The 12,007-nt window shown below is 34.2% G+C and overlaps 1 protein-coding gene and 1 pseudogene across 1 annotated transcript in view; both read right to left on the reverse strand.

Annotated features, from left to right (window-relative positions):
- GLIPR1L2 (GLI pathogenesis-related 1 like 2) overlaps positions 1–12,007 on the reverse strand; it is a 45,033-nt gene that overhangs the window by 24,277 nt on the left and 8,749 nt on the right. The window lies entirely within an intron of this gene.
- Positions 9,769–12,007, reverse strand: part of LOC103605786 — a 2,874-nt pseudogene continuing 635 nt past the window's right edge.

Raw genomic sequence — 12,007 nt, forward strand, 5'->3', positions numbered from 1 at the left:
TACACATATGCATTATATACATATATATAAAACATCAACACATGGTGGTAGTTGATAAATGTTATAAAAGCAGCATATATAAAGTTTTATGCAAGTTCCTAGAAAGAAATGTGAGAAAATATCACAAGATGCTGCTCCCTGGCTAGCTATCTGGAAATATCCAGAAATGTGTGCTTTCATCATCATTTAGAGGCGCAATAAGTTTATTATTTATTTAAGGACAAGAACAAAAATAACACACTAGAAAAATCAACAAATTAGTTGTCAAACCAAAATACTAAGTACATATGTTCCAGTATATCTGAAAGTAAACATTTCTGAAAACCAATACTAAGATTCACTTACAGTTTCTTAGTTAATTCCCCAGATTACACATAAACAGAATATAAATAAATAAACAAATCAGACCTTTAGAATATCCCATTTCCCTCCCCAAAGGTAACCACTGTTAAAAAAGTGCCTATGTATACATTTCTTTATTTCTGTATATACACACATATACACACACATTTCAATGTAAGTTTGGTTGTTTTAAATGGGTATTTTGTGATTTTTTTCTCTTGTACTATTGTGATCGTACTATATACAATATTATTGGGCTGCAACTTGCGGTTTTCTCATAGAGAGATCGTTCCATATTAACACAACTAGATCTGATTAATTTTTACAAACTCTACATAGTATTCCATTGTATAAATAGCCTATGATAAATGTAACCATTCTATTATTAACAGACTTTTAGATTGTTTCCCATTTGCAAAAAATACCCCATGGACCATCCTTTTACTGACATATTGCATATAGTTCACATGCCAAGTCCTTACTGTACACTAGTCATTCTATTGTTTTTGAAGCACTATCTCATTTAATGTCCACAATAACCCTATGACAGATGCATTATTACTACTATTTCTGTTTCATAAAGTAACTAAAACACAAAGATTTCTTTTTTCAATATATTTCCCTAGTATATGTCTAGGTATGGGTGTTTTCTCATTAATCAGGCTTAGCATTTGGTGGACTCCATTACAGAATAATTTCCTTAAAAAATTTTATTTTATTTTAATTTTTTATTGGTTATGAATATTCATGAAATACAAAGCTGATTGTACCCCCCCATGCCTTAGATGTGAAGGCCAAAAAAATAATTTTTAAAGGAGGGTATAATCATGGCACATACATATATCAAAGATTTTATTTAACTCATTAATTAATGAGTACTGCTAAGATGTTATAACTTGTTTAAGGGAAATCCAAAGAATTCTCAAGTTTATATTTAGTAAAAGAGTGCTGACATCAGTTTGCAAATAAGTGCAAAAACTGGGCCTTATCCACGGGGCAATAATCAATTAAATTTCATCAGACATAACAAAGTTGCATATCTGTGGACAAAATTAGTTGCATTCTAATCAGTTTTCTACAATTTAAAAATTTTAAATAGTCTAGCTCAAAGACAATTGTAGAAAAGATAATTGGTATGGATAAGATAAACAGGGCATCCAATATTCAATCTTTTACAATTTTTCGTGACATCTCTCAATCTAAAAACCCACGTCTTTCTTCACCTCTGGGAAATTTGTTTCGATTATTTATTCATTTTCTCCCCTTTATTCTGTTTTTTGTTCTCACAGTGTCTATTATATTTGGGAACTTTGCATTCTATTCTCTGTCTTTAAATTTTCCCTTTGTGCTTTTACACATCCACTGACTTTTTCATCCATTCAATACATGTGAGTATCTCCACAGATAAGATGGAGAATATAAGGTTGCTGGTGAATTAAACTATTTAAGAAAAAGTTATTCATGATACTTGTTAGCACAGTAAGGAAGACCTTAGAAGACTATCACAATAGGTTAGAGAGATGAGGCTCAATTCCAAAAACAGCACGGATAAGTGGGATTCATAAGGATTTACAGCCATGGAGAATGAGGGGGTTCAATGGATGAAAAATTACAAAGAGTAGACATCAAGAGTGAGGGGGTTCCTGCTACACTGACCTAACAAGATTCTTGTTGAAGGTTGGCCAGTGTGATCAGATTTGAAGGGTGGGGGATTCTCTCTCTACTAGGCTAGGTGGGAGTTTTTCTAAAACTGCATGATACAGGCCATAGGGCAGGGCCCAAGAACAAGGCTTAGTTGAAGAATGCTCAGAGAAGCCTGACTAAAGTTTGGTCAAGAGGAGAGTCTCTGTTAGTCCCCCTTGTTTGAGAAAAAAAGAAACATCTTCTTTTCTTTTAACAATAAAAGTCTGTTTCTCATTTGGTTGTCATTTGTTCATTAAGGATCAGCTAAACCATATGTTGGGACTTGTTAGTAGAGGACATTTGCTGAATGGTACAAGTAGTCAGACATTTAATTAGAGGCATTGTTGGAGCAGACTATAACCCCAGTTTCTGAGTCCAAAGGACAGTCAATCAAGAATATTTCTAGATCTTGAGCTCAAAGCATCTTTAGATGATAGAGTGTAGACAGACAGTAATGGCAATCTGAAGAATTTCCTTGTGGATAATTTGAATAACTTTGGTGATTGCATAGATATCAGTGTCACTGTCATGACTATTTCCTGGAGCAGAGCATGGAAGCATCCAGTTTCAGCTCACAGAGCTTCTTTAGAATAGGCCAGTCAGGTGTTAGTTCTCAGTGACTCCAAGTTAGAAAGGTAAAAGAAAAATTAGAAATGTTAGTTTGGAGAATTATAGCCAAATATTAGAGGAAACTAGAAGAACTGAAAAATGTGCAATATGACAGAATCAAGTCCGGTTTACATGTAGGTAATGAAACCTCAAGGACAATGAACAGAACTAGAATCTAATAGCCCACAAGGATGTGCTATAGTTTTCCACTGAAACATAAAAAATGTCTCTCTATAGTCACCCCTTTTATCAGAAATAACCAAAGTAAGGTTATTCTTATTCACAAAATAGGTCTGGTCTCATTAGATTTGGCCTGATTATTCACATAAGTGCAGCAAGAATGATAGCTGACCATACAGGCCTTTTCAAGTATGCTTTGCTGGAACTTCTTATAAGGAATCTTATTTTAGACTTATAAAATCCTCTTGATGCTAAGAAGCCAAGCCAAGAACTTACTGCCACATTTTTCCTGCAATATCTTTAGATTTGGGTGAATTCTTCTCTTTTCCAGGTCCTGAAGATATCCTAAGCTTCCTGGGCCTAAGTGACCTTCCTTACCCATCTGTAATGCTGGGAACCCTGTAAGCCAGGTACCAGGCCAATTTTTCCAACAGTGCTTTGTAAGCATTGACTCCATAAAACTATCTACTCATTTGTTATTTTATTCATCGTTCACAAATATGACATTCTAGTCAAAGTCTTGGTTATACAAACAAGGTTTCCAATCACGTTCTGTTATAAGGATGACAGATTCTTATTGAAGTCGAGTAAATAATTGTAATTGTGAATAAAATAAGAATACTCAATAAGAGTTTCTGGATTCTCGAGGGATCAAGCAAGGAGAAAAAAAATAAATGTTTCATTTCTCTTTACAAAGAGAAGTAAAGAACTTGTATTGTTGTAAGTTATAAATAGCTTAAGAAAAAAGAGAAATGGTTTTTATCATACAGAACAAAAGCCATAATCATCCTTCATCAGTTCATTCTGTCCCAGGTAATTAATTCTTGTTTTGCTTGATCTTGGGTTAAGAGTTTTATGAACCCATCAGCTTTTCCACTAGACTTTTGGAAAATCCTTAGTCCAGTAGTATGGTCTTAAAGTTATTTAAGCAATGCCATTAAAAATCTATACGCCAGAGTACCTGTTATAGTCCTTTTCACGGGTCTCTGAGATAGTTCCTTTTTGCTGAATACTAAGCATTCTGGTCAACAGCTGATTGCAAAAGCTTTTAGAAAAATCAGAGTGAAACAAAAACTATTTATGGAAGGCAAAATACAAAATGGCTGTAAAGATCTGATGAGAGTTCGTTACAAAAACAATGCAAGTGACAAGGACATTTGGTTGTTTCTAAGACATATAACATTTTAAGATAATAACTGGAATTATGAATGATAACATTATACCAGAAATTTTAGGGAAAGTGAAAATATTGACAAATTTCTGGAAGCTTATGCAATATTTGAAATAATCACATTTTACCTATACAAATATAACCTAGAGAAGGTTAAGTATCTTTTCTTATTTGACAATGCTTTTCATGCAATTCAACATATAAAATAAATATAATTACTTTAACATTTCTTTTTTTACAAGGTGAAGGAACAAATCCTTTGAGATTTTCAAGGATTCCTCTGAGAAATCTCAAATGGAGATTTCTTGAAATGGAATCTCCTGAAACGGAGATTTCATTTAGGATTTAATTTTGGAATGGCAAAGTTCTCAAAATGTCAAAAGATTTGAACACTTAAATAGGATCCTAGATTGTTGTGAAATAATACTTATCTATCTATTTAACCAAAATGACAAAAGATTTCCAAAGGAACTGTAGGAGGTAACATGACTGTAAAAAAAAAAAAAAAAAAAGAACTTATAGCTCTTCTAAAAGTGAGAAAACTTTTTTTCTTTTTCAAATAATCAAAAACATGATAAAGTCAACATAAAGCATGGAAATTATTCTAAGGCACAGAATCTTTGTTTTCTGGGCAGATTACTTAAAAAGTAAAGAAAAACTTTTTATAGTCTCTCACTAAGAGCAGACCAATAATCTGAGAAAACTTTGTCATTTTAACAGAGAGAAAGTCAAATTCTAGTTTTGTATTGGTGCACTTTTGATATTAAAGTTCATTTATAAGAAAGCTTATAAATAAATTCACCCCATATTAGTCATCTTTGATCATATAATATAAAACTCCTTTTCCACAAACCTTCGACATGTTTCTTTATTCATTTAGCTATTGTCCTAAATTTTTTTCTTTTTCATCTTGGAACAACTAGTCATTTCACTTTAGGACAATATTACTCTTTTTTTCCCTTAACAAAAACACATCCTACATTCCTTGCATACTGTTTAAGCGGTGTTTTATTCACTGGTACCCTTCATTTACAGAGAAATCTAGGAGGTACACAATTGTGAATTGTGTCATATACCAGCATTCTACAGCAGACTAGCAAACTTTATGACGAAACCATTTCATAATTTTTATAGGTATATATGCTAATTTTCAATGTGGGAAAAAGAACATATTTATTAACAGACCCAGATATATATAATGTGTGTATATACATAATTTAAAAAACAAACAAACAAACAAAAATATATATACATATATATATATATATTTGGTAGCTGGCTGGTACAGGGATCTAAACCTGTGATCTTGGGGATATTTTAACAGACCCAGATATATATAATGTGTGTATATACATAATTTAAAAAAACAAACAAACAAACAAAAATATATATACATATATATATATATTTGGTAGCTGGCTGGTACAGGGATCTAAACCTGTGATCTTGGGGATATAAGGCTGTGCTCCAGATATATCTAGATTTTCTATACTACATAAAAATAAAAAAAGCCCAAAAGTACATAAATATAAACTTCAGCTTAATAATGAATGTTTCAGCAGTTTATCTTACTTAGAAATTATTAATGAATATCTATTACTTAATTTAATCTAGCATGACTCTAAAGTAGAGTGTTACTGAAAACATTTTGGAAACTATTTTTAAAAAGACATAACATTAAACAAAGCTGTCATCATCTCAGGTTATTTCCCTGTCAACTATTCTTACAGCACACACATTCTAGGTAAGTATCAAAAAAATCACAAAGCAAAAAAATCTAAGAAAAGTTAAATATATGTTTTTTTTGTTTTACTGCTTCACTTGAAATTCATGAAGTAATAGATATCAAGAAATTAATTTATACTACATCTTCACTTGTACATTTGGTTTTTGGTTGAATTTACAATCTTATCTTAAATATCAAGTAAATATATCAAGCTAATTTTACTAGTAAACCCAAATTAGAATAAAAATGTATGCTTGTATTATATCTACTGCTGATAACTCAGAGGACACAGCTGTTTTTATTAAACCAACAATATTAAACCTGCCAAAGATTTATTCAAGTGAACTTGAAAAGCATTTGGGTTAGTTTCTGTATTTCTGAGAATTTTAGGAATATTTCACTGCTGATAACTCAGAGGACACAGCTGTTTTTATTAAACCAACAATATTAAACCTGCCAAAGATTTATTCAAGTCAAGTGAACTTGAAAAGCATTTGGGTTAGTTTCTGTATTTCTGAGAATTTTAGGAATATTTAACTTATGTAGGGACTTATTCAGCTCAAAGCCAACTTTAATAGATCTCCTTTAAGAGATCTATTTGATAATACCATCCCAAGGTAAGAAAATATCACATACACATAACAAACATACATATATACACATAGAGATGCGAATAGAGATCTTACAGCTTCCATTCTAAAACTTTAGTCATGAGTCAGGTAAAATGCAGTAATACAAAACTCACGGTTTAGTTAAAATAGTTGGAATTATGCTTTTGACAGATGGAACAAGTTAAGGTTACCTGANTATCAAGCTAATTTTACTAGTAAACCCAAATTAGAATAAAAATGTATGCTTGTATTATATCCACTGCTGATAACTCAGAGGACACAGCTGTTTTTATTAAACCAACAATATTAAACCTGCCAAAGATTTATTCAAGTCAAGTGAACTTGAAAAGCATTTGGGTTAGTTTCTGTATTTCTGAGAATTTTAGGAATATTTAACTTATGTAGGGACTTATTCAGCTCAAAGCCAACTTTAATAGATCTCCTTTAAGAGATCTATTTGATAATACCATCCCAAGGTAAGAAAATATCACATACACATAACAAACATACATATGTACACATAGAGATGCGAATAGAGATCTTACAGCTTCCATTCTAAAACTTTAGTCATGAGTCAGGTAAAATGCAGTAATACAAAACTCACTGGTTTAGTTAAAATAGTTGGAATTATGCTTTTGACAGATGGAACAAGTTAAGGTTACCTGATTATATTAGATCATATGAAAACTAAAGTTTTTTACCAAAATTTGTGGAGGAGGTTTTTACCATTTTCTTTTGTTTTGATATGTAATCTTATGGAGGCTGTGAAGTACATTTTCGGTGACTATGGGGAAATCAAGCAGTTGTCTAGATGTCTCCAAAGCATATGTGAGTGGATAAAATATATAAACCCTAACCCTTTCAGCCTCAGGTAGTTGCTTTTAGGGGTCTCCAAGTACCTTGAGAACTCCCTTGGGAACAGGGGGCCTAAAGTTCAAGTGACTGTAGGGAGTTGAGGGATTGGGGTGAGAGGAGAAAAGTCTGGCAGGTGTGGACAGATGGATGGAGAAGGTAGGAGTTTTAAAGGATACATATCAAAGGATTCAAACAAATTGAAGAGAAACCAAAGCAGGTAAAAGGAGGAAGGAGGAGTAGGGGTGATGGGAAGGGAAAGGTCTGAGAGGAGTCAGTTTGGGGAGATCTGTAGTCTCCCAAGGAGGCCACTGGAGTTCCAAATTATCCTTAGTAAAAATCATGCCGGCAAGAGAGGAAGCAGAGTTAGTAGAGCATGAAGTCACCAGGGGCTCGAGAAGGGGTGTGGGGTTTAGTAAACTGGGAAGTTCCCATGGGAAAAGCAGAACAAAGAAACCTCACAAACAGCCAGGAAAAAATTTCCAGCCTAGGACTCAGAGTGAATCTCCTGACAAAACACAGCCAGGAGGAAGGACTTCCACTCTAGGATTCAGGCAGTGAATTTCCACTTGAAAGAAAGAAGCAGAAAAATATTTCAGTCCATGAGGTACCTTTCAGACAAAGAAGGCTGGGATCCAGCTTTTAGAGAGTATATTCAGAAACGTAAGAATCAAAATCTGTCCTCACCGTGCTTCAACGGACCGTCATCCACAGCACTGGCTTAGGAATCAGACTCAGCAAAGTATCCCCGATCAGTCAGTCAGGAGTGAGGACAAAGCCTTCAAAGGTGTACACTTGGGGTCTATGCTTCAACGGACCGTCATCCACAGCACTGGCTTAGGAATCAGACTCAGCAATGTATCCCCGATCAGTCAGTCAGGAGTGAGGACAAAGCCTTCAAAGGTGTACACTTGGGGTCTTGGATGAGAGGTCCGGGGATCCAATGATGAATCTGATCCTATCTTAGTCATGACACCATAACTGTTAAAGAAAAAATTATTCATGACACTTGTTCACACAGTAAGAAAGACTTTATTCAGGATTATCATAAATGGTTTGAGAGACTGGGCACAACTCCAAATATGGGAAGGACGCATGGGGATTTATACCTATGGAACAGAATGAGGAGTCCAGTGGATGGAAAATTACTATGAGGAGACATCAAAGTAAGGTGATTCTTGCTAAAACTGATCTAACAGGATTCTTGCTGAAGGCATGCTAGGCTGATAAGATATCAAGAGGGGAGGATTCTCTCTAAACTGGGTTAGGCAGGATTCCTGCTGAAACAGGGCTATGCAGGCCTTAGGACAGGGCCCAAGGTCAACGCCTAGTCAAAAAGAGGTCTTAAAGGAGTTTAGTCAGGGAGAGAGTCTTTGTCAACATGCATACTACTGATTTTGGAAACTGAAGAAATTTAAGTAATGATTTTTATACAATGTGTCTGAGGGGGGATAAAGGAAAACATTATTAAGAGACTAGAGAATATCAGTATTCTACGTATTATCCAACACATTGCTAGGTTCATTTGCTATTTTATTTCAAAGTTTGTATATGTATTCATAAATGAAATAAGTCTACATTCTTCTCTTTTTCTTCTTAATTATCAGATTTGAAGATAAAAGTTATTATAGGTTTCTAAAATGAATTGAGGAGTTTCCAATCTCTCGTTTTTTTAAACACAAAGAAAAATTTTAATATCATTGGTAGTATCTGTTCTTTGAGGATTATTTAGAATTAATTTTATTGACCTGGGATTGAGACCTATTTAAAAGATCTTCAACATCCTTGCTACTATCTTCTAAAGCACTGGTCTGTTAGGGTTTTTTTTTTAACTGTTTGTGGGTTCATTTTGTAATTTATATTTTTCTGGAAAAATAATTTATTTCATCTAGATACCTAATTTTATTAGCATGTTTGAACATAATAATCTCTTACAATTCTTGTAATCTCATTTGTGTCTGTGGTTATACTTCTTTTTCTCATTCCCAAAATAATTTGTTTTCTCTTTATTTTCCTTAGGCTTATCAAGAGTGTGTCTATTTTTTCCAGTTCTCTCAAACAAAAATACTGTTTTTATGAAAAAAAATTCTTTTTCATTAATTTCACCTACTACACTTATTCTCTTATTCTTTTTAATTCAATTTTATTTACACTTATTTTGTGGGGTACAATGTGTTGTTTCAATACATGCATATACTGCACAATGATTCATTTAGAGTAGATAGTATAGTTTTGAACCTATTAGTTCACCCGTAATCTTCCCCCTCACCTCCACCCCTCCCAGCCTCTGGTAACCATTATTCTACTCTCTACTTTTTTTTTTTTTCAATACTCATAGATTAACATCCTTACTGCAAAAAGAACTCTTAAAAATAAATTAGAAAGATCTAAGCAGAAATTTGATGAAGGACATGAGCAGGTAAGTCACACTCCAAAGAAACACATTTGGTTTATAAGTACATTCTAAGACCTAGTTGTGGGCGGAGGTAGCGCTGGCCCAGCTCCTGTTCCAGGATCCTGGACATCAGCTGGTTCCATTGCTGTCCTAGATGTGCAACAGAGGGGGCAGGGCTAAGGCCGACAGCCCCCATCTCTCAGGATCCCTGGGCATTGGGGCTGGCTCTGATGCTGGGCATTGATGTCATCACTAAGGCTGGAGAAAACCCCATTATGAGACAGAAGAAGAGCTCAACCACCTTATACTTTTCATGGTAGAGAAATACATACATGATTCCTCCAGCTGCCATGAGCCAGATAAATCAATGCGTATGAGATGTTAGGGGTCCAAGTTCACGGAAATTTAACCATGCAGCATAAGAAGCAACAATGAAGAAATAGATAACCATTCTGTCACACATAAGAGCAGTCATCTTCCATGACACAACGTGAAAGTCTGTGGAAACAATGAAGAAGGCACAAAGGCCCATCCCATAAGTCCATGCCGTCATCTTTTCCCAGCAGTCATCAGATAAGCTGATGGAGAAGGGCACTGCCCATGATGGTTTGAACAATGAGGAATGCATGTGTGTAACAGTTAGCGGCATGTTCACAGCAAGTTGGTTTGTAGTGGCCGTTGGCTGGGGCCTGATGCTTCATGAATCGCTGGAATAGATTCTTGAACTGCACTGATCCTCCACTCCTCCTCAGGTACCACGAACTCTGTCCTGTCTGGACTGGTGGCTGGGTGTGTGGCCTTCATGGGCTTGGGTTGCTCTGGCGGCCACCTGAGTGCCAATGGAGGCCCTTGGCCTGGCAGCGCCAGAGTGTGCCAGGTTGGGGGGGTGGGACAGAGCCAGGGCCTGACCACTATTCTCTTATTCTTTTTCTTTTCCTTGGATTGCTTAGTTTGCTTATTTTCAGTCAGTTTACACTAACAGACATTTGTAATTGATTGGCTGTCTTTTCCTTTATTTATATGTCATGTGTTTGATATTAAGTGCTATGGGTCATATGTGTCCCACAAGAGTTCATGTGTTGGAAACTTGATCCACATTGTAACAATTTTAAGAGGATGAGAAATCTGATTATGGTGTTTGAAAAGTGGGGCCTTTGAGAGGTGATTGGACCGTAAGGACTGCTTCCTTGTGAATGGATTAATCCATTCGTGGAGTAATGAGCTGAAGGTAATGAGTTATCAGGGGTGTGGACTGGTGGCTTTATAAGGAGACCATATGGGAAAACTCTTGCTCATGCCAATTCTCACCATGTGATACACTGCATCACCACAGAGAGTCACCACGAAGAAGGCCCTCACCAGATGCGTCCCCTGGACTGTGGACTTCCAAGCCTATAAAACTGTAGAGAAATAAACTTCATTTCTTTATAAATCACCCAGTTTCAGGTATTCTGTAACAAGCAACAGAAAACAGTCTAACACATTGGGTCAACGTTTTGGGGAAATTTTGGTTTTTATTATTGATCCAAGTATAATTTAAAAAGCATTGATTAATTTCTAAATAGTTGAGTCTACCAAGCAACATTTTTTTGGTTTTGTTTTCTAGTTAATTAAATTTTGGTCAGAAATTTAGCTGTAATATTTCTATTTGAGTTTTTCTTTAAGACCAAGAAAACAATGACTTTTTCTGTAAAAGTTACATGTACATAAGAACGTCTATCCCTTATTGACAGAGTATACGATTATTTTGACCAATTTTTACTTATTGTACTATATATCACTTTATTTTTGAAATCTACTTTGGTTATGAAATTTGGAAAAAAGTGTAGAAAACATTTCATAATGACTGTTTTTAAAAAATTTCTGAGTATTTCTGGGAAATTTTACTTTACGTATTTTCTGTGTTGGTCAGTGCACAAAAGTCTGACTATTTTAGCTTCATGGATTATACCTTTTTTCACTACATAATATTTCTTTTTGTCTATTTTAATCATTTAGTCATTTCTGTATTATTTTATATATTATTTTTTATTAGAATTTTCCTAATATATTTTTACTCCTATTTTTATTTTCAGTTCTTTTGTTGCAGGTATATATTTTTGCAAACAAGATATAGGCAGATTTTTGTTTACTTAGTCAATCTGTAATTATTGATAGGGAAATTAAATTCACTCATATTTGCCACAATAATTAATATATTTAGTTTGTTTTAATGTTATTTCATGTTTAAATTTTTTTTTCTTACTGTCATTTCCTATTTTCCTTTTTCCTTATATTTCAGGGTTGATTACATTTCTTTTTATTCCTCCCTTCTCTTCTGTAAATTTAAAGTTTAATTAACGCTTCCCATCTTCTAACTACTAATATCCCATCTTTATGATAATCTTTATGTTCATCTTAACTATCTTTAATTCACTTCAATTATTACATTTTAAATT

The sequence above is a fragment of the Galeopterus variegatus genome, unplaced genomic scaffold (assembly GCF_000696425.1).
Source record: "Galeopterus variegatus unplaced genomic scaffold, G_variegatus-3.0.2 Scaffold6078, whole genome shotgun sequence".
NCBI classification, from domain to species: domain Eukaryota; kingdom Metazoa; phylum Chordata; class Mammalia; order Dermoptera; family Cynocephalidae; genus Galeopterus; species Galeopterus variegatus.